This window comes from Pimephales promelas, chromosome 8 (assembly GCF_988280905.1).
Source record: "Pimephales promelas chromosome 8, fPimPro1.hap1.1, whole genome shotgun sequence".
In the NCBI taxonomy this organism is placed as follows: domain Eukaryota; kingdom Metazoa; phylum Chordata; class Actinopteri; order Cypriniformes; family Leuciscidae; genus Pimephales; species Pimephales promelas.
Window position 1 is genome coordinate 17,861,031 of NC_142776.1, and position 24,974 is coordinate 17,886,004.

At 39.4% G+C, this 24,974-nt stretch overlaps 1 long non-coding RNA gene and 1 pseudogene across 1 annotated transcript in view; one reads left to right on the forward strand and one right to left on the reverse strand.

The window, feature by feature from the left end:
• Window positions 1–24,974, reverse strand: part of LOC148977703 (uncharacterized) — a 271,661-nt gene that overhangs the window by 187,644 nt on the left and 59,043 nt on the right. The window lies entirely within an intron of this gene.
• On the forward strand, window positions 5,261–19,873 carry LOC148977706 (uncharacterized; annotated as a pseudogene).

The following is a 24,974-nucleotide window of genomic DNA, read 5'->3' on the forward strand; positions in this document are numbered from 1 at the left end:
AGTATTGAACAATCTGTCATAGCAATTGTAAAAAACTGTAAGTGCCTTCGGGTGTGTATTTGAGTGGTTGCAATAACCCAATGTGTTTTGTATTTTGAATACATGTGTTTTCGAAATGGCACCCTGAAATTTCATTTTTGAACAAAGTGTCTTATGTATGAAATAGAGTGTAGTATGAAGGAGCAAGTGTGTTGCATAAAGGATTAAGTGTGTTGCAGAATTGCAACTAGAGTGCAATGCAACGCTTTTGTTTAAACTATGGGTACATGTGTTTGAGGCATGGTAACAAAAGCTTCAAGTTGTGTTACTTTAGTCTAAGCACGGTTCTATAGTGTTCAAGCAATGGGCAAAAACTGTAATAAGGAATACGGAATAATGGAACTTTTGTTTATAATGTTTATTGAAAATATTTTGTATTTTCATGCCTATATAACACAATATACATTTAGACGCAGTCAATACAGTTTTTCTCGATTGTTTACACACATTTTCTGAAAGAATGCCTCATATTCTCAGAACTCTACACACAAATCTAAAAACACACACACAATCGGCAAAACCCCTCAATTCTCCTGCAAAATGAAACTTTACATTCAAAACAATGTTATTTCTTCTCAAAATGGTATTTCGTTTTCAAATGACACACACAAACCATCATATGAATAGACATTTATGAGAACCAGTTGAACACTGATGTGCTCAATGTAAAACACTATGATCAATGGAAAACACTTCTTTTCCATTCATCATAATGACTTAGGCCTTTTTTGTTCAGTGTAACACTTACTACAGACATTACATACATAAGTGTGTTGTAAACTATTTGAGAATATTGTTTTTATACCCAGAACACACAAATACACGGTAACAAATATATTTTATTTTTCCCACAAAATCAATGGGAGATAGATCCCACATTTTGTACACCCCAACCAACACAAAGTTGCACATACAGAGGTCTACATACAAAACAACAGAATTTGTTATGCTGTTACAGTAAAAAAAGAAATAAAAAAAACATCTATGCTGCATCCTCTCTTCGGTTTTGGTATTTTATGCTAAAGCTCTGATTGCTAATTGTAAAACTGTGTGACGGGTGTTTGCCCATGTGACGAGTCAGTGTGAATATTTGAATGGCAGTGTGTTCCTCATGAAAACAAGAGATTTTCTGCATGAAAATTGTGCCAAAAGCAGAGAATTGTGTGTAGTGTTTTGAAAAACGTGTGTTTTAGAACTGCAATTTGAGTGTAAAGCAGGAATTGTGCTTGTAGTTCAGTAGAATTGGTTCAGGGGGTTGGTGAATGAGTGTTGTGGTCATTGTGTCTCAAGTACCAGAAAATGTGTGTTAACACTAGAAGTGCCAGAATTCCAAAACTACTAGAACGGCCACAAGCGGTCATTTTGACCGTTAGATTCAAAACAGTGTTGATGAATAATTTTCGTAATTATTTTTGTCAACCACATTTTTTCAAAGACGAAAACGAGACGATAACTAAATAAAAACAAGGTTTGAATGACAAAGACTATGACGAAAATGTTAGATAGTGACGATTTGCGACGCGGTCAAGGCTATAATAATAGGACTCGCAGAACTAGTGAACAGCCGCAGCAGCAGAGCTCACCACGATCATCCGACATGAATGGAACATCTGGATCCGCCGTGTCTGATGATAGCAGCCGTCTCTTTTTCCTTGATGTGGACTCTGACTCTGAATCACTCTCTGATGAGGAGGAAATGTTAACTTGCACCCAGGAAACGTCGCTGTCACTCCACCTCCGATTGGCCTGCATCCGAATTATAGATAACTGTAGTCCGGTTTTATTTGCTTATTTTTGATCAACAACTAATGTAGAAATTATTATATGGCAAACACTGCTACAGAGGTGACCGGACGGACCATTCTGTTGACAGTTGAGAGAGAACACGATCAACCGCGGGATATTTAACAAAAAAATACCGCAAAATTCAGTGCGGTCAATATGACCGTCTATGGCCGAAATAGGTAAATATGTTCATTTTTTTTGTTTTGCCTTACGTTTACGTAACTTAATTTATATGAAAAGCATTTTAAATGAAAATACAGACAATTTTAGGAAAAGTCAGGTACCAGCAGGATTTTATTATTTTTTTTTCAACAAAGTTATTGTAGATATAAAATTCAAAACGGTCAAAATGACCGTTGTGGCCGTTCTAGTGTTAAAAATCGAGAAAAACTGTAATACGTATCTAATGTTGTATTTGATGCAAGAGACCAGTGGCCACATGAGAAAAGAACAAAGGACTCAAACCCGAAGACTCAAATGAACTAATCATTTCCCTTTCTGGTACTGACAGCATAGACTTAATGGGACTGACAGGAAGAACGAAAGACTCGGACCAGGCCAAACCCGAACTCGAGAGATGAACTAATCATTTTTCTTTCCGGTGCTGACAGCATAGACTCTATGGGACTGACAGGAAGAACGAAAGACTCGGACCCGGCCGAACCCGAAACCGAGAGATGAACTAATCTTTACTCTTTCCGGTCCTGTTATATCGCACGGCCCAGCAGACAGCACAGATTAGAGTTAGACACTGACGAGTCAACAGCTAACGTCTCGAGACATGAGAGGAGGAGAACAAACCTGATAAATATGAAGTTGCAAAGGAAAGAACGTCTCGGATCAGGAGGTGAGGTGAACTATAACAGAGTCAGACTGCAATAGCCTGAACTTGAGACCCAGCAACTAATTAATACAGTTATTTCAATTGCTTATAATTTGGCTTTGGCTGCATTACCCTATAGTTTATGTTATTTTTACAAATGTGATCAAGATTTTCGTAAGTACTAGATGTTTTGGAATATTTAACATGACATTTTAATTATATAATGATGAAATGACCAAAATGAACGAAATGACTTGATAAAAGATTCGTTCATTTTACTGAACGAGACTCAGAGTCAGTAAAATGATCCGGACTTCCCACCACTACCATCCTCCCTTTACATACAACCAAATGGGATGTGGCACCCCACCAATCTATACCCATATGTCATGATCACATCACCTACCTAGGCATTAAAGGGTTAGTTCACCCAAAAATGAAAATTCTGTTAGTATTTACTCACCCTCAAGTTGTTCCAAACCTCTGTGTTTATTTGTTCTGCTGTACACAAAGGAAGATATTTGGAAGAATGTTTTAATCAAACAGATCTCATTCCCCATTGACTACCATAGTAGGTATTTTTTTTCCTTTAATGCAGTAACTATAGCCACCACTCACCACACTCAGGCAGCCTGGTGGAAATTTCACCAAATCACAAACTCTACATTAGCTCCATCTAACCTCACCCCACTATGGAACAACCGTAACTTTATAAGCAATAAAAAAACATTGAATTTTCACACATGGGCGGAAAGGGGTATCACCCACATTAAGCATATTTTCAAATCTAACACATTTACACCATTTCCACAACTGGCCCAGGAGTATGGCATCGGGAACAACGAATTTTTAAAATACCTACAACTTAAATCTTCTGTTCTGACAAAAATATACATCAGAGACACACATTTAGAACTCCCACAAGCAATATCAGACTTGGTTAACATTTCCTCGCCAAAGAAACTTCTCTCTAAAATATACAAAATGATTTCAAACCAACCTCAGATCATATACTTACCAACAATAAAACGGGAAAACAATCTTTCATGTGCCCCTGATGCCAACTTCTGGACCCAAATCTGTAAAAACATCTACTCATGTCCAAAAATGCAGATCTTCAGTTAATACAATACAAAATACTTCACAGAAGACACTACACGAGCAATGGATTAGCTAAAATGGGTTTCACATCAGAAGTTTGCACATATTGCAATTACAATTCTACAGATACATCCATGCAACCTGGCACTGCACTCCAACCAAACACTTTTGGGAAGAGTTCACACAGTCACTATCCACTATAGTTTTGCATTTTTAAGCCTCAAAAACGCCATCGCCGTGTAAACGAAAGGCACGTCCGATAAAATATTTTTATGTTTTCATTATTTTTCTTGCCACCTTTTTTACTGTAATATATTTTCTGGAAGTTTCTTTTTCAGTTTACTATTTTTTGTAAGAATTTTTTTTTTCAGTCCCATGTAAGTATTTCTGCTGTGCATATGTTGCACTGACTTGTTTACTGTAGTGAAAAAATACATTACTGTAAAATGAAGTGTAAAATTACTGTAAAATTAAGGATGCTCGATAACTTCCGCCGATCATAGAGTCCAATGCAATACCGAGAATTTATATTGAATTTTATACTCCATGGTTATAATAAAGAAACATTAGTCACAAAAACAGATAAAACAGACACCCCTCGTTGTGTTTATGCTTCTTTTTAAAATTATATTAAATAAACATAACTATATATAAAATTACATCTAAACGTATGTACGTTTCGTTTCAAAGACAGGAGGACAGTAAATTTTGAAGACTCTGCCATAATCCCGTTTTCCTCGGTTCTCATCCGCTTAAATCTCCGCAACCGGAAATGGACCAGCATCCTTGCGTCAAATGCGGAACTTATGCGTGCATATAGCCCATTAAGAAAACCTTTCACCCAATTATCAAAACATTGTAGTTCTCTTGCAAAAGCAAAGACAGCTAGATTAACTCTTCAGACCTTCGTAAAAATGGTGTTTTCGTATAAAACAGTAAACACAAGCCATCATCTAAGCACACAATTTGCCAACAACACACTGATGGTATGAATACAAAATGAATACATTTTGCTTTCTCTGATGTCAATTTGAGGTCATACTTTTGTCATAGTGTCATGTAAACAAGGATCCAAACTTCAAGTATTGGTGTTTATTCACACTCATCAAAACCAAGACATTCAGAACACAAAATAGTAATTTCACACAAAAAAAAATTAGCCTGCATCATGTCGTCTTTCTGGGTCCGGCCACAAAATTTCGTCCACATCGCATGCAATATCCTCCAGTCCAAGGCAAAATATCTCCTTGAATGCCGTATCCAGGCCTGACATGATGCCTGGTCAATATCTCCATATGCCTCCTCCATTGCCTGTAAAAGGGCTACCTGTTGATGAGGATGACGGTCGTACACTTTCCAGCGCCAGGCAGTAAAGAACTCCTCGATGGGATTTAAGAATGGAGAGTATGGAGGGAGGTTGAGTGCCATGAAGAATGGGTGGTCTGTAAACCAGTTTCGGACCAAAGCAGCCCTATGGAAACTAACATTGTCCCATATGATGACATATCGGGTATGCTCTTCAACTCCACGTCCTCTCCCTCGGCCTCCTTGTCCTCTTCTTGCTCCTCCTTGTCCTCTTCCTCCAACTTCTTCACCTCCACATCCTCTTCCTCCAACTTCTTCACCTCCACGTCCTCTTCCTCCAACTTCTTCACCTCCGCATCCTCTTCCTCCAACTTCTTCACCTCCAAGTCCTCTCCCTTGGCCTCCTCTGATTCTCACTCTTACTGCTCCTTCCATTGTACTCCACACAGACAGCTTACTGTAATGTATCAGTATTACTGGTGTTGTTGTAAGCGGTTGCCACTAGAAGGCGCTGTGGTTTGAAAAGTGAGTGTTGTATAACGAGAGTAAAGAAGAGATAAAGAAAGTAAGTGGAGAATCATAAAAGAGTGCGTCAGTGTGTTTATTTGATTAAAACAGAGATGCAACATTGGCGACAAGGAAAAACCATAGAAAATTAGTACATCTAAAGTTGTGAACAGAAAAATGACAGAGAAAAGCGGGATCCAGAACTTTGACTGTTTTTCGGACCCAGCCAGGATGGACGCGATGGCTGAAGTCTTTCGAATTGTTTGCTGATGGGAAAGGACTCCTCATCACAGAGGATGTGTCGGACACGACTAAACAACGGAGAAGAGCTTTAATGCTGCACCTCACGGGACCAGATGTACAAGATGTCTTTTCAACTCTGGAAAACACGGGGGAGGTTACTGACTTTGCTTGGAGGTTACCGCTTTGAACTCTTATTTCGTGCCTCAAGTCAACGCAGCATTCGCCCGAAAAGCTTTTCACATGCTGACTCAGAAAACAGGTGAGACGATACAACAATTTGCTACTTGCCTGCGGCAAACTGCAAAAGACTGTGCATTTCAAACAGACACAGACAATCAGATAAGAGACGCTATTCTCAGCAAATGCATGTCAGATTATGTTCGTCGGAAAGTATTAGAGGAAGGTCCGAATCTGGCCCTCGCTCGTTCAGTGGAATTAGGCTATGTTTACACGGAAACGATTCTGAAGAGAAAACGAAAAAGTGGCGTTGCGCCATCACTTTTTATTCTGCGTTTAGGCGAGCGTTTTGGGAGTGAAATCCGCGTGCAGATGGTGACGCAAAAGTCTGTGAAATTCAATGTAGTATGCTCTCCAGGCTCAACATGACATCATGACTTTTGCGTAAACATATACGCCACTTTCGCACCAGGTGGCGTGTTATCTCTACGCATTTTGAGCTATCCGCGTGTATCCGCGTGTATGCGTATATGTCTACGCCATTAACGTCCGCGTCATTCCGCGTGTCCGAACACGCAGTCAAATCCCCAGTCATAAATGCCATTAACCCCAGTGACGGTTAAGTTTAGGGATGGGGTTGAGGTAAGTCATATATTTATATAACGTTAAGTCAACGGCGTTCATAAACACGCTGAAAGGCGATTATGCGTCTTGATAGCACGCCAAAAATGGAAATACGAATTGGCGTGTCATACACACGCTACTTCATGAGATCAGTCTGCCAGGCTACAACAACACCAAGCCCGTGCGCCTGCGTACAACCCTCACAGTCAGACAGACTTTTCTGTTTTTACCATTTACACGGGAACGCGGCGGTGGAGCGTTTTTCAGATTTCCATTCTGGAGTTTCACTTTTATGCGTTTTCAAGCCCCAAAAACGCCATCGGCGTGTAAATGAAAGGCACATCCGAAAAAATATTTTTACGTTTTCACCCGGAATCGTTCTCGTGTAAACAGGGCCTTAGCGTCACAGTCTGAGAGAATTGAAGAACAGATGTCAGTGATGTCGTTGAAACCTGAAACAGGTGCAGTCAATCGATTTGTGCAAAATAAGAGGCAAAAAAGAGAAAGGATACACCAGAAACAGACCGGCAGAGAGAACAGATGAAAAAGTAGATAGGAAATGTTACAGATGTGGAGACAAGGACCATTTAGCCAGAGACCAAATATGTCCTGCTCGGGGTCAAGTATGTCATAAATGCAACGGAAAAGACCATTTTTTCCAAGATGTGTCGCACGAAACAGCAAAAAAAAAAGAACCGTGTAAATAATGTGGAGGAAGCTGATTATGCTTTTGTTGTCCAAGAGAATACAATGTCAGAGAGGTTGACTTTCCTTGTGGGCGGAGTAAAACTAACACTGTTAATCGACTCAGGTGCCACAAATAATGTAATTGATGAAGATACCTGGGAGGATCTCAAACAGAAAAAAATTACAGTTTTTCTCGATTGTTTACACACATTTCCTGCAAGTATCCCTCATATTCCCAGAACTCTACTCACAAATCTAAAAACACTCACACAATGGGCAAAACCTCTCAATTCTAGTGCAAAATGAAACTTTACATTCAAAACAATGTTATATATTCTCAAAATGTTATTTTGTTTTCAAATGACACATACAAACCATCATTTGAATAGACATTTATAAGAACCAGTTGAACACTGATGTGCTCAATGTAAAACACTATGATCAATGTAAAACACTTCTTCTCCATTCATCATAATGACTTAGGCCTTTTTTTGTTCAGTGTTACACTTACTACAGACATTACATACATAAGTGTGTTGTAAAATATTTGACAATATGTTTTTATACCCAGAACACATAAATACATGGTAACAATATATTTTATTTTTCCCACAAAATCAATGGGAGATAGATCCCACATTTTGTACACCCCAACCAACACAAAGTTGCACATGCACGTGGTCTACATACAAAACAGATTTTTGTATGCTGTTACAGTAAAAAAAGAAATAAAAAAATATCTATGCTGCATCCTCTCTTTGGTTGTGGTATTTTATGCTAAAGCTCTGATTGCTGATTGTAAAACTGTGTGAAATGTGTTTGCCCATGTGACGAGTCAGTGTGAATATTTGAATGGCAGTGTGTTCCTCATGAAAACAAGAGATCTGTGGGTTAAACATTAAACGCACTGAAGGGGTGGTCAAATCCCTTGCCTCTTCAGCATATATATCATATCCTTTTGAATGCTTATGTATTTCTTTTATAAAATCAATAATTAAGTATATTCATTATTACTTAATCATTTATTGACATATAAATTTATTCTTTGTGCTTTTGCTTGTGAAATAATATTCTTATTATATTATTATAATATTCTTATGCATGCTGATGTAAGTCACCAGCTTCTTTTAGGTGCACAAGGCCGTTTGTCTCTTTCTCTGGTCTCAGGAGAAAGGTTTGTGGATCCTAAAGGCGTCGTGAACACATTTATCCAACACATACGATATACTTCTCTGTACCGATGGTAAAGCTATATTGAGCATTGCTATATTGAACTTTAATTGTTGTATTAAAATGTATTCTTTCTATATTTGCTTTCTGAGGAGCAAATGTTATCTGTTTTTCTCCCAAACGAGTGAATGTTTTACCATTATGTTTTGGTACACTTAACTGATAATAAGCCGCTCAGACTCTCTTCAGCCTTGATAGGAGCTCTTATTTGCTATGGTCCTATGTGAATGCGGTAACAGTGAAAATAATAGGGAAATAGGGATTTTGGTTTATGTTTGAGTGTTAAAATATAAAGGGGTAATTGAAGCCAACAGTTTAAGGCACCATTTCTTTGTTAAAGTCTAGTTTAGTGTTAGTCTTCTTGGTTGCAGGTTAAGGAACCACTGCCATTATTGGAAGTTGAATGAGTTGTTGTTCTGGACATACTGGCGCCAGCAACCCAAGTCTGGAAGGTCATGACGTGCCTCTGAATGTCAGATGCATCATCGATGGAGATATGCTTCGTCTATCTGAATATGTGTGGAAAATTACTGTGTTTATCGGTAACACTTTAAAATAATGGTCGGTAGTTAACAAGTAGCTATGCATGAAGTAATAGGTAGTACTGCATTAACACCGAACTTAATACTATTAACTAATATGGAAGCAATATTAACTAAGCAGTAAGTAATAGGTAATTTAGTACAAAGGTAGTTCCTTGGTAGGTATTTGATTGTTACTAAAGAAATATATCCTCATTGAGAACTACTTGTGAACTAAGAAATAATAACCAATTAATTACTAATCACAAAAGTAACATGTCTAAAAAGTGAACAATTGTGGGGGTTTTATACTCTTAACATGATCATAACATTTCAGAAGCATGTGCCTCAAATGGGTTCTTTGTGGAAACCAGTTTATTAAGTTTATATATCCCCCCAAATACATTAGGTTGAGATTGTGTCCACTACTCTTGCCAGGATGGACGCATGTTCTCTGTTTATTTAAAACTTAATCCTAAAATAATACTAATAATGACAGTTTTTAAAAATAAACCTTAAATAATTAGGAAGTGATGCTGACAATCTCATGATTGGATTAGTTCACTATTATGAGCTCTATTGAATGTCAGTCACATATATCTCAGACTCCAAAGACCTATAACTTTATGTTACAGTAGCTGCCTGAGGAGGACTTCTCTTTAGGACATGAATATAAACATTGATGTTCACTTGTCAAAAACAATTAGCATATTTAATGAAGAAATTGGCTGCATATATGTTACGATAAGCGCAAAACCACATCTTCCAGATTACAGTGTTTGTTAGAATATTAGTGCCTCACAGAACCTGTACAGTATGTGTCAAATATAAAATTAAATAACTTGTATTATTTGTGAAAAACATGTTAACTCCTCAATAACTACTTAAGCGTTACCTTGTCATCCCGCAGGAACTAATAGTGATGTGGCCCATTATTTTAAAGTGAAAAACATGTTAACTCTTAACTAACTACAAGCGTTACCTTGTAAACATGACAAGCGTTACCTTGAAAAACATGTTAACTCCTAACTAACTACAAGCGTTACCTTGTAAACATGACAAGGTAACGTTTGTAGTTAGTTAGGAGTTAACATGTTTTTCACTTTAAAATAATGGGCCACATCACTAGTAGTTCCTGCGGGATGACAAGGTAACGCTTAAGTAGTTATTGAGGAGTTAACATTTTTTTCACAAATGATACAAATTATTTAATTTTATATTTGACACATACTGTACAGGTTCTGTGAGGCACTAATATTCTAACAAACTGTAAAACTGTTCATTAAAGATGCTAATTGTTTTTGACAAGTGAACATCAATGTTTATATTCATGTCCTAAAGAGAAGTCCTCCTCAGGCAGCTACTGTAACATAAAGTTATAGGTCTTTGGAGTCTGAGATATATGTGACTGACATTCAATAGAGCTCATAATAGTGAACTAATCCAATCATGAGAGTGTCAGCATCACTTCCTAATTATTTTATTTTTAAAAACTGTCTTTATTAGGATTATTTTATGTTTAAGTTTTAAATAAACAGAGAACATGCGTCCATCCTGGCAAGAGTAGTGGTCACAATCTCAACCTAGCTAATGTATTTGGGGGGATATATAAACTATAAACTGGTTTCCACAAAGAACCCATTTGAGGCACATGCTTCTGAAATGTTATGACCATGTTAAGAGTATAAAACCCCCACAATTGTTCGCTTTTTAGACATGTTACTTTTGTGATTAGTAATTAATTGGTTATTAATTCTTAGTTCACAAGTAGTTCTCAATGAGGATATATTTCTTTAGTAACGATCAAATACCTACCAAGGAACTACCTTTGTACTAAATTACCTATTACTTACTGCTTAGTTAATATTGCTTCCATATTAGTTAATAGTATTAAGTTAGGTGTTAATGCAGTACTACCTACTACCGACCATTATTTTAAAGTGTTACCTGTTTATCTATATCTTAGCCAATGAGAATAATTCAACGTGTAAGCAATGACGTAGCTTAGACCTTGAAAATGATATAACTGCTGTGATTGTTGTAACTGTAAGGGGGGCGGCCTACGAACTCCTGAGTGAGTCTTGAAGCTGACTTCTGCTGATGAAATGGCAAACTATGTTCAGTAAAACGTTCTTTAAATTTTTATAATTCTGACTCCGGGTCTTCATTCTTCATATCTGGTTCTGGGTCCTTAACTGTTAATCCCTAACAACACACACACACACACACACACACACACACACACACGCATATATATATATATATATATATATATATATATATATATATATACTATGATAAAAATTAAATTTATTGGCTTTTCTTACTAGATTACTTAAAGGGCACCTATTATGGAAAATTCACTTTTACATAGTGTTTGAACATAAATGTGTGTTGGCAGTGTGTGAGCAAAACCACCCTAGAACGATAAAAATCCACCCAGTTGCTTACACAGTTGCTTACTTACACAGTTGTTTGCGGGTCGTAAAATAAAGTGTTACCTTTTTTTTATATAAAAAATTAATTTGTTTTGACATATAGTTCTCCCTGAGAACTATATGTTTTGAACAATGTGTTTTAAATTGTTTGGTGTATTGTTTACTGACTGCTTGATAGTGTATAGCATTTTGATCACTTTGTTTATGATTCGAGAACAGTGTTTGAATTTGAACACAGGTAAAACTGTTTTGAGAGCAGTGTTTGATTTTGAACACAGGTAAAACTGTTTTGAGGCTGTTTTGTAAATAGTGCTTGAAGATAAGGTTTTGTGTTTAATATTTTCAGAAAACGGAGCAATGTTTCAGAAATTGTGTTTTAGCAATTGAGAAAAACTGTAATACAGAATTAGTCTTAAACATGTTCAGTTACAGTTTTTTCTGAATGCTTAAGCGCTAATCGTGATTCTTGTAGCACAATTTCTAAAACTATTAATACGTATAGCAAAACCACTCACTGAGTTTGCAAAACTGTAGGCACAATTCACTGCACAACACTATTTTTGCAGAACTTTAAACACAACTCACTGCTTACACTCAATTACCAAATTTCCAACACACTTCTAGCAAAATTATACACATGTATGGCTATCATTAACGCTATTTTGCCAACTGTCTGGCTCACTTTCACATTTGAAAACTGTTTTAGAAAATTAGTTCACTTTGCAATCAGCCTAAGCACTATAAATAAGCCACAGGTAAGCTGTCTGTGTGGAGTACAATGGAAGGAGCAGTAAGAGTGAGAATCAGAGGAGGCCGAGGGAGAGGACGTGGAGGTGAAGAAGTTGGAGGAAGGAGCTAGAAGAGGACAAGGAGGCAGAGGGAGAGGATGTGGAGTTGAAGAGCATACCCGATATGTCATCATATGGGACAATGTTAGTCCGCAACTGGTTTACAGACCACACATTTTTCATGGCACTCAACCTCCCTCCATACTCTCCATTCTTACGTAAATCCCATTGAGGAGTTCTGGAAAGTGTACGACCGTCATCCTCATCAACAGGTAGCCCTTTTACAGGCAATGGAGGAGGCATGTGGAGATATTGACCAGGCATCATGTCAGGCCTGGATACGGCATTCAAGGACATATTTTCCCTGGTGCCTTGGACTGGAGGATATTGCATGTGATGTCGACGTAATTTTGCAGCCGAACCCAGAAAGACGACATGATGTAGGCTGATTTTTTTTTTTTTTTTTTTTTTTTTTGTAAAATTACTATTTTGTGTTCTGACTTTGTCTTTGTTTTTATGAGTGTGAATAAACACCAATACTTGAAGTTTGTATCCTTGTATGTTTACATGACACTATGACAAAAGTATGACCTCAAATTGACATCTGTACACAGAGACAGCAAAAGCCAGATGTGTTTTGTATTCATACCATCAGTGTGTAGTTGGCACATTGTGTGCTTAGTATTTGATGGCTTGTGTTTACTGTTTGATACGAAAACACAATTTTTCCGAAGGTGTGAAGAGTTAATCTAGCTGTGTTTGCTTTTGCAAGAGAACTACAATGTTTTGATAATTGGGTGAAAGGTTTTCTTATTTGTGTGTAGAGTTTTGCAAAACTAGCCAATAGTTACAAAAAATGTGCTTAAGCAATCAGAAAAAACTGTAAGTCATGTGGTTTTATATCCAAGAAAAGGGGGGATGTATCAGTATTACTGGTGTTGTTGTAAGCGGTTGCCACTAGAAGGCGCTGTGGTTTGAAAAGTAAGTGTTGTATAACGAGAGTGAAGAAGAGATAAAGAAAGTGGAGAATCATAACAGAGTGCGTCTGTGTGTTTATTTGATTAAAACAGAGATACAACACTTACCTGTGGCTTGTTTATAGCAGGCTGATTGCAAAGTGAACTAATTATCTAAAACAGTTTTCACATGTGAAAGTAAGCCAGACAGTTGGCAAAATAGTGTTAATGATAGCCATATGTGTATAATTTTGCTAGGAGTGTGTTGGAAATTTGGTAATAGAGTGTAAGCAGTGAGTTGTGTTTAAAGTTCTGCAAAAAAGAGTGTTGTGCAGTGAATTGTGCCTACAGTTTTGCAAACTGTGTGTTACAAAATTGCAAACTGAATGCAAAGCAGTTTTTGTGCTTTTAGTTTTGCACTCAGTTAGTGGTTTTGCTATATGTATTAATAGTTTTAGAAATTGTGCTACAAGAATCACGATTAGTGCTTAAGCATTCAGAAAAAACTGTACGTTAAGTATTTTGATAAAACCAGACTAGTTTGCAAAATTGTGTTAGCAATTGGAAAAAAAACTGTAAAATATGTATCAGATTGTTCACATGCACAGAAATATTTGCAGATACACACATGCTGTTGAAACTTCATTTTATTTTTTCACTACAGTAAACAAGTCATAACATAATATGCACAGCAGAAATATTTACATGGGACTGAAAAAAAAAATTTCTTACAAAAACAGTAAACTGAAAAAGAAACTTCCAGAAAATAAATGGTAAATGGTAAATGGACTGCATTTATATAGCGCCTTCATAGACCTAATGGCCACCAAAGCGCTTTACATTTGCCTCACATTCACCCATTCATACACTCATTCACACACCGACGGCGGTGTCAGCCATGCAAGGCGCCATCCAGCTCGTCGGGAGCAGCTGGGGTTAGGTGTCTTGCTCATGGACACCTCGACACTTGGTCAGGTGGAACCGAGGATTGAACCACCAACCTTTCGGTTCGTAGACAACCCACATGAACCACTGAGCCACTGCCGCCCCTCTGAAAATAAATTACAGTAAAAAAAAAAAAGTTGCAAGAAAAATATATTTTTTTTATAGTTTTATAGTTTTTATAGTGCTTACATCCTGATTTAAGTGTTAACAATTAACCATTGATGTGTTTGGCCAGCTGGCACATGTAATTGGCCAATTAACTCATGTAGTGTCATTTTGAGTGGTTGTGTTTTGAAATGGCAAACATGTGACTTTATGTCAGATTGTTGTGTCTTATGCAGAGAACTGTGTTCAGTGCATTTAAAAAGTGGCATTATGAAATGCAAAATGTGTGTGCAGAAAATGTGTTTAGACTTTTGGAAACTTGAGAAGAAGTTTTGCTCTCTGTGTGGCCATTTAAATAATTGTGCTGTGCATGTCATTTTAGTGTGTTAGCAATTGGAAAAAACTGTATGCGCCAAAAAGTGCTTATCATATGCACGCGAAAAACGTGTACCATATACACGCAAAAACTGTTTTTGGTGTATAAATGCCACGAGAAATGACATTCGAGCTGTAGATACGAACTTTCATGTGATCAGGCTCCATAGTCTGAGATGTGGAGAAACTCCTCCGGGCGGACCAACATGAAGACATGATGCTGAAGCAGAATCAATCTCTCTCACTGACCGTGATTCTGCAGTCGCACAACTCTTCTGAGTGTACTTTACTGTAATATGCTTTTCATTGAGAGTTTTTTACTGCAACCTTTTTGACTGTTGTATAGTTGGGTCGCTGTATTTTCACAGTATGCAAGTGGTGAATACAGACATTTGATAGGCCTACTATTCAATATTCAGTACAATACTATACTTGCAGTATAGACCATTTCACAAGATGTAAACAACACTGGTCCAGAAGCACTTCCTGTTTCAGTTTGTAACTGTTTTCTTTATTTCACATGTAAAGAAAACATCTTAAAGATGTTTGTTTAACTTTTTGATTCAGTTTTAAATGTTCTGTTGGTTGTATTTTATCCCAGCTTTTATGTAGTGTTAAAAAACTGAAACAGGAAGTGCTTCTGGACCAGTGTTGTTTACATCTTGTGAAATGGTCTATACAATTTATTCACCTTATTACTGTATTTTCATTATATTTTTTTAATTGCAAAATTTCTTTACTTAGTTACAAAATATTTTTCTGTAACTGCATGCTTTGAAGTCTGTGTTTTCCATTTTTTGATGTAGTGTCTAATGAATGATCTGTAAGGTTTATGATTTTGACATGCTGTATGATCTGACAGAATTGTGTGATTTTGAGCACAAGTAAAATGGTTTTGAGGCAATTGCTTGATTTTGCCAGAAGAGTCAGAGGTTATGTGAATGTGGTGTGAACATGTGGTTTTGTGTTTAAGGTTTTGAGAAAGTGAGTAATGCGTTCAAGAAATGTGTTTTATCAATTCAGAAAAAAACTGTAAGTTAGGCTAGTTGTTTTTGCTGTATTTTTTGTAAGTGTTGTCCAAGTAATAATTTTAAAAAAATCTTGCCGATTTTTTTGTATTGTTTTTTTAAGCAAATTTGCAATAACCAAATATGCAATAACATCTTTTCAGCATTTTTTGTTGGTATCTCATCATTTATTTATTTCTATTATCAGAAATCTGTGCACCTAGACCTGAAACATCTCATTTCCATCAGTATGGATGGCCCCAACGTGAACTTAAAGTTCCTCAATAATCTCCAGCAAGAACATGGTGAACTACATGGAGGTCGGCAGCTAATTTCGGTCGGGAGCTGTGGACTTCACACAGTACACAACTCATTCAAGACTGGCTTTTCCACATGGAATATTGAGAAACTTCTGAGAGCAATGCACTTTTTTTTCACAATGTCCCTGCAAGAAGGGAAGATTATACAAAACTGTATGGCTCATCTGTTTTTCCGCTCTCATTCTGTGGACACCGATGGGTCGAAAATCTGCCTGTTGCAGAGAGAGCCATTGAAGTATGGCAAAGCTGAAAGAATATGTGGAAGCAGTCTGTAGAAAAGAACTACCAAACCCTGGAACCTCTTCATTTGATACCATTGAAGCAGCAAATAAAGATCCCCTGATCTTAGCCAAACTTCAGTTTTTCTTGGCGTTATCCAGAACGTTTTGTCCATTCTTGAAGAAATACCAGACTGATGAGCCAGTCTTGCCATTTCTGTGCAGAGACTTGACCAAGTAAATAATGGCAATAATCGAATTTCAGCTTTTTTTTCAATGGCTATTTTTTGTTTCATGATTACTTTTGAAGTGGATATACCACATTGATTAACTATACGTGTATAGTATGGAATAACAAAGCTTGTGGAGTCTGGTGAGACGTTTCATCAAAAGGGAGCTACTCCAAGAGATCACTCCTTTTAAACTGACCAAACTTGACATTGATGACCAAAAGAACTATTTCAGTGCAAGCCTCACTGACATTGGATTGGGTGCTGACTCTGTCATTAAGGTACTGCATTGTTATTTCATTTCTTTTTTATTATTGTCCACAATGTGGAAATTTGCCTTCGGTCTCATAAAATCAACAATCAAACAAACAACAACAAAAACAACAACAGGAACAACAACACTAACAGACAGACAACTTCAGGGCAAAATGCAGCACAGCAGTAGCAATTACGTTAAAATGCATCAACGAGACTTGGTGTTCAACATCCGGATTGCATTAGGAATTAAAGAATTTTTAAAGATATTACGATTTGCCCTAGGTACCTTGTACGTCTGACAGAAGGGAGAAGTTCAAACTCCCTATTGAGTGGATGAGTGGGGTCTTTTGCTATTTTAAAGGCTTTTTTCCCAAGAACTTCCTCGTACATTTAGTTGTTTCTGACTTGTCCCTATGATTTTTGAAGTGAGGTTTACTATTCTCTGCAACTTGCTTCTCCCTTTTACATTTAAAGGAGAACTCCGGCAAACAATGAACCTTTGGTCTAATAAGACATCGGTACATAGTCAACCGTTCTCTGAGATTTGTTTTCGTGATAATCGAATGTAAAGAGTTTTATCTCTAAAAACTGTTTAGCGTATAATGCTAGTAATGGGGGCATTGACTAAGTAAAAAGAAATCGCTAGTTTATACCACTAACAAAGCTCAAAATAGCCCCACACTAACGCAGTAACATAATGAGGCTCCATACATGCAAAACGAAGCGTTGAGAACTTTGTAAGTGTACAGACCGTTTAATAAGAAGATACTTTATGAAGACAGTTCACTTCGTGTATACAGACAGGAGCCATCTTAAAAAATAATGTCATGCTCAAACAGCGTTGGCATGTTTACGTTCTTGATCAAATCGAAAATAACGTCATAAAGCATATATACAGGAAAAATACATTTACAACATTAGTACTTATAGAAAATTCAGGTCCATAATGTTTGTACGCGTTTGTCGTAGACACAAAATAGCATAGGCTAACTAGTAGTGGCTATAAAGCCAGCGCTGGCATTTGAAAAAAAAAACAAAAAAACACAAGGTTACGTCTGGAATTATACATGCAAATACATTTAAAATGATGAAGTCTTAGCCTACTTACAGATTGTGGCTCAACACTGCTGCCTCTTGTTGTAAAGGCGAAACTGCTTCATGTTTTAGAAACAGTTTCTTGTTGAATCCGGTGTTAGACAGAGAGCTAGATTACGAGCGTCATTTTCAGGAACATAATCAAACATAAATTGTATCCATTGTTGAGGAAGTATAGCGTCCATGGGAAGCCCGAACACAGAAGACCTGACAGCTGCGTGAACAACACACTCGACGAGTCGACGTGCAACAGAAATATGCGCATGTCATTTTCTCCATATTCTGAGGGAGGGGTTGATGCAAATGTGTGGGTTAGTGACATACCATAACCCATCTGTAGTCCCAATCGAGTCGTTTTTGTAGGCAATATACTTCCTGATTTTTAAAAGACGATAGCCGTTTCTCAATATGCGTACTTGTCTGTACTTGTGTTCTTGTGGACTTGTGAAACGTCATCAGTCGCTGCCGAAGTACTGTTCCAATTCAAAGTTCACATCTAGCCAAGTCCACTTCAAATCCCCGGATGTGTTCTTGATCCGCCCCGTTTACCGAGGATGCATCGAGAGGTGACTTGTGTGGACTTGAGATAGCCAGGTAACCCAGAATGCACCTCGCACCAACCAGCAAGCGTCAATAGGAGAGGAGAAAATCCGCGAAATATCAAAATACTACTGTTATTGAGTCATGAAATTTAATTTTAGTAATCAGTAATTCAGTAATTAAAACAAAAGTTTATGTTATTTAGTTAAATAATATTTGGCAGACGTTTTAGGCCGTTTAACTTTTTATTACTTTATTTTTACTGTTTTTATGTTACTAATTGTATTTAAGTGTATTTGAGTATTCACGCTGTATAGCCAATAGTGTTTGGCGGAAGAGGTGCACGTGACCTGGTGAGAGAAAGTGCTGGAAGTTAGTTTTTCCGCGCTTCCAACTGTACCCGGCGTGTGGAGCACGAGACGCAGGCACGGGAGAAGAAAAAATAAGACGCAAAGAAGTGCGGGTAACTTATGAATCGGGAGGACCGAGAATCAGAGAAGTGGACCGCGGACTCGAGATGTTTGTGAACCGAGAGACAGAGTGAGAAACGACGCTGAAGACCCGTTTGACGGAGCGCAAGAGACAGAGCACGAGAGACAGAGCGTGAGCTGACAGAGCACGAGAGACAGAGCACAAGCTGTAATCTGAGGTAACTGTTTAGTCGAGATCGCTAGCCACCGTGGTGTTTTGCTGGGCGGAACTGACGGTTAATCGCACCGTACATGAACAGCTGGACAGAAGTTTTCGACGCTCTCAATGTTTTTTCAAGTGTTTGTTCACCGCACTCAATGTTTTGCGAGACCCAAACAGGCCCGCAACATGTTTTTTCCCTGTTCAGTAAAACGGGACCGTGAGTAAACTGAAACGCGTGTGAATGTGTGAATGGCCCACCACTACATTTGCTATCTGTTTTAGGACACTTGACGGTATTGTTTTGTTTATTTTAAAGCTTTCTGTGTATTTTCCCGTGTGGAAAGAGATTTAGTCCAAACTTTTATACCACTTATATTGTCTCAAATATGTGAGTGAAACTATTGTAGCTAGCTAAATAGCTTAAAGGGGCTATTATTCAAGTGTTCAGAGAAGATTTTGGTCATTTATTTTGTTTATGGGTTAATATTGAGATAAGGGAAAAGCTTTTATATTTCCTTTGTCGATTTCTTTGATCTAATTAAACTGGGGTGTTACCCTATTCTTTTTGTTAAAATATAAACCATCTCTGGGTCTCCTTATTTCTAAAATATTTTATTATTAACAGTTGTGTAGCTCAAATACACTTATTAGGTGCACCTTCGTGGTATCCACCTGACTACATCGAACGCAAGCACCCTCCATTCTTAAGTAATTCACAGAGTGGTTGTACGGGTGCTACATTGACATTCAGCTCCAGACCAGAGTCCTCCGGATTAATCGAGTGTCGACAACAGCTGTTCCCTCGTGTAGGTAAGAATTCCGGCGTTTCCATGTAAAACTCCATACTTCGGCGATTAAACCACTGAGAAGGCACACGGCCAGCCAAAGCAACATGCCGACGCTGAACTTCATTTTGCCACAAAAAGAATCAATCACTTTAAATAAAAATAAAAAGAGCACACAGGACACGAGACGGATAGATGAGACACTGGGTCAGCAGCAGAGCCGCGCCCCAGAAATCACTTACTGTTTTATATGTATACATAAACTTTAAACTACACTGTATTCATACCTTATATATTATTATACCATGATCTAACGTGTGCTATCCCCCCTTGATAGGCTCTTCAGAACAAATCAAGCAACAAAGTAGGTGACCTCACTGTCCTCGAATTTAGAAGGGACTGTATAACGTGCCTCTCCAGAATCGTTAAGAAAATGCAAGAAAAGAGCCCTTTGAAATACCCCACTGTCAGGCAGATAACATGCTTAGACCCCTCCGTCATGAGCAGAGACCCAGAATGGTGCAAGGGAAAGATGAAGTCTCTAGTTCAAAGATTTCTGCAGGACAAGCAGTTGACAGGAGGAGTTTAAGCTGGTAGGAATATTATAGGAAAATAAAGGTTACACACAGCGCAGTATGCTGTGTTCTCAGTACTTTGATCTTAAGAACATTTTGAAGATTAGTTTAAGTTTTTTTATATGCTTTTTTTAAAAAAAAGAGTATGACATGGGCTTAAACAGTAAATAATTAGATGTTACATATTTTATATGCATTAGTCTTCCTCTCATGTTCAAACTCCGATTAAATTAATATATTTATATCAATGTCCTGTACCAGGTATATATAAATAACCATCCATTTACATTGATGTGATTCATTATTTGTGTATGTCCATTGCAGGTGATACTGTTGTGCAACAGTTTGACAGCTTTCTCTCCCTGCATGGCAAAAGTGAGGAGTTCCTCTCTTTCAAATCCATGGAGCAACGACTTGATACTTTCCTTCACCAAACTCTCAACACATCGTATCATGAGCTTCGAAGTTTCCTTCAACGCCTCCTGGTGTTATCTCATGGGCAAGCTACGGTAGAGAGAGGCTTCTCCGTGAACAAGGAAGTAGAGACATGCAACATAAAAGAAGAAACTGTTGAGGCCCAGAGACTTGTTTGTGACCACAGCACTTCACTTCAAGTCTTGACAGAAAGTAGCACGTTTTGCACCCCCCCCCCTCCCCCCTCACTCTTGCTTGGTTTCTTCCTTTTGTTCCTTTTCTTTTTTTTTCTTTCCACTGATGAATCTTAAGAAGAAATCTTATTATGTATTATGTATTAAAAGAAAATGCAGTACACCCAGAAATAAGTCTTCACCAGACCAACTATAATATGTTGTTTTTCAAATAAAGGTTTCCGAGTCAGTTATATTGGATTGTATGTATTCTTATTGTACTTACCCACATGGAACAAGAGGGTAACAAGCAACACTTTAATTTATGGCCAGCAATGTCACACATGCCCTGTAACTACATTAAACATCAGAGGGTAACAAGCACCACTTAATATGTAATTACATGAAACAAGAGTATATAGAGGGTAGGCGCGTGACGTCACCGTCGGCCGGAGTTACTCACAGTGAGTGGCAAAAAGACTGCTGTATTTGTTTTCAGCGTGAATGCCGCGAAAAACAACAACACATATAAAGTGGGAAAGAGCTTTGCGATTGACTGTACAACTAGATTTGTCAAAAAATCTGAGGTATATTTTTACAGACTGCTAGGAGAAAATGGATCGCTGCAATTCACAGAAACAACTGAACTCCAGTCAGCGAAAGGTGGATTTGCAGTTATAATTTTGTGTCAATATGCTGAATTTAGGTGTAAAACAACTTATCAAATAAATATTTATCATTGCATATTCTGCATTATTGGATGTTTTTTTTAATAAACACTGACCCAATAAATAAATAAATGAATAAAAGTTTTAGGGCTGGACGATGATGATATATACAGTAGGCTATGTATAACACTGAGAAGTGATGAGCCGGATTTACACCTACCTATATTGTATTCTATATAAAGCGTTCACAGGCAAATTTGCTTTATGTTTATGTATATATTGCTTTTATTTCCCCGGTGTCGAAATCAGGCAAACGTCAGGCAACAAGATTCCTGACTGCATGTCAATATCCATGCATCACTGGATCAGTAGTAAATTGTAAGGAAGAATATATTGAGTCCAACTTTTAGTTTAAATTGATAAAACTGTTTGTTTTAGTCGCATTTTCGCAGTTTCCCCTATCACGTAGCAGATCTTTTGCCACTCAGTCAGGCTAAGGGGTATTGTTCCAGCGGGAAAGTGACATCAATGCATTCTCTCTATTTCCCAGTATTTTTTAAAAAATGCAATAGTTTTAGCTTTACTTACCTTGAAACATGTAAGCCCAAACTTAAATATCTGCACTTTTGCTATAAAAAAAAAACCTGTATAAATGCATAGATATGTACCCTGTAATCTTTAAAAAGCCTATACAATATGTATTGGGACACCTTTATTGCAAAAAGATATGCTAAGGTATGTTCTCGCTAAATTGCACCCAAAATGTAAGATTGTTATATTGTAGCATAAGTACCGAATCGGTTACCTAACGTAACCTCGGTTCTCTCTAGATGAGGGAACGAGTATTGCGTAAGCTAGCTTACGCTACGGGAAAGATTCATCTTTGCTGAGAAGTTGAAGCCAAAAAATTATTCCATAATTTTGTAATCATTGTCAACGCAGTCTCTTCTGAGGCAGACCATGAGCGGGCTAGCTAGCGGCTCATTGGTTCGCTCAGAGAGAATGCACGAACCTATGGGAGAGCGGCGCTGAGTCCGCGGCCAATGAGCGGACGGCGCCCGCTTACTGCGTCACAGCCCGCCAAAAGGGGCGTGGCTACAGTGTATAAAGGTCGCTCTCCCAGCTCGTTCGTTGATTCTGTAGCATGAAGCGAAACGCTATTGGCGCAAGCACGGCCGGGAACGCAATACTCGTTCCCTCATCTAGAGAGAACCGAGGTTACGTTAGGTAACCGATTCGTTCTCTTACGAGAGGTTCTCTCGTATTGCGTAAGCTAGCTTACGCTACGGGAACACCTGGTCAACGCCGTGCGCGCTAAGTAACCACTAAGCATCCCAGGGGAACACCGGGGGAATCTATAAGTGGATGAAGATAATACGGCGGCCAGCATAGCGGCCGTTACTATCTAGTGCAAAAACGCCCAAGGCGGCCGGCGAAGGCGGGCCGTGATGTGTGGGCTAATGCATAAGCACATAGGGGAACACAAGGGGTGAGCCGGTGTGATGGAACTCCCGATAGTGCGGCTTCTATAGGAGGGCTGTGAGTACTAGACCGCCAGAATTTTCGCCTGTAAGGCTGGAACTTCCAAGTTGTAAAATCTGACAAAGGTGGAGGGGGAGGCCCATCCCGCAGCCACACAAATGTCGTGAATGGAAATCCCGCAGGACCATGCCCACGATGAGGCCATGCCTCTGGTGGAATGAGCCCTGATGCCCAGAGGGCAAGGCAGGTCTTTAGCGGCATAAGCAGAGGCAATCGCGTCTACTATCCACCTGGATAGGGTCTGTTTCGAGGCGGCTAGTCCCTTGGTGCGGCCACCGAACGACACAAACAGCTGCTCCGAGCGTCTGAACGCGGCAACGCGTGTAGTGTACACTCTGATAGCCCGAACCGGGCAGAGGCGGTCAGCGTCACGTTCGCTATCGGATGCAGGCAGCGCCGATAGAGAGATGACTTGCGCCCTGAAAGGGGTACCAATCGCTTTTGGAACATAACCGTGTCTAGGCTTTAGAATGACTATGGAGTCACTCGGTCCAAACTCTAGGCACGCGGCGCTTGAAGACAGCGCGTGAATGTCCCCCACACGTTTTACTGAGGCGAGAGCCGTCAGAAGAACGGTTTTTAACGAGAGGTATTATAGCTCCACGGACTCAAGTGGTTCAAACGGTGGGGCTTTCAGAGCTTCTAGAACTATAGAAAGATCCCAGACCGGCACCGTAGGGGGGCGAGGGGGGTTCATCCTTCTGGCTCCCCTGAGGAAGCGGATGATTAGCTCGTCTTTGCCCAGAGACTGGGCGCGCCGGGGTTCAGCGAACGCCGCGACGGCTGCCACGTAAACCTTAAGAGTGGATGGGGACCTGCCCTTATCCAGCATCTCCTGAAGGAACACAAGCAAAGACGAAACCTCGCACGTCCGTGGGTCCAAATTCTTGTCGGTGCACCATTTAGAGAACACAGACCATTTTGCAGCATAGAGCTTTCTGGTAGAGTCCGCTCTGGCGTGTTTGATCGTGTTCAAAACCCCTTCTGGCAGTTCGACGCGTAGTCGTTGGTCACCCATGCATGAAGCGCCCAGCGCTGTGGATGGGGATGCCAGATCGAGCCGCGGGCTTGCGTGAGGAGATCTGCTCTGATTGGAATGGGCCACGGGGCTGTCTGTGACAGCCGCGTTAGCTCCGGGAACCAAATCTGATTCTCCCAGCGCGGGGCTATAAGGAGCACCGAGTGGCGTGAGTCCCTGATTCTCTGAATGACCTGCGGTAGCAGAGAAATCGGGGGAAAAGCATAGAGCGGGCGGCGGGGCCAATCCTGGGCTAGCGCGTCCTCGCTCTTTGAAAAGAATATTGGGCAGTGAGCGTTCTCTTCTGACGCGAAAAGATCTATCTCCGCTCTGCCGAATAGGCGCCACAGTGTTTGGACTGTTTGAGTGTGCAGGGACCATTCTCCGGGGGAGACCAGGTTCCTGGACAGCCTGTCTGGACCGTCGTTCAGATGGCCCGGCACGTGCGTCGCTCTGAGCGATAGCAGGTGACTCTGGGACCACAATAGGATGCGGCGTGTCAGATGAAAGAGATTCTTGGATCTGACGCCGCCCTGACGGTTGATGTATGAAACCACGGCCATATTGTCGGAGCGAATCAGGACGTGGTGACCGTTTATGCGCGGGAGGAAGCACAGCAGCGCGTTCTCGACCGCGATCATTTCCAGACAGTTTATGTGTAAGGAACTCTCGTGGCTCGACCACTGGCCGGCGGCCGGTGAGCCCTCGCAAACCGCTCCCCAACCCGAGTTGGATGCGTCTGTCGAGATGACTTTCCGGCGAGAGAATGTTCCCATGGTAACGCCCCTCTGAAACCACTCGCTTGCTGCCCATGGCTGCAGTGCAGTGATACAAGTCTGAGTAATCCTG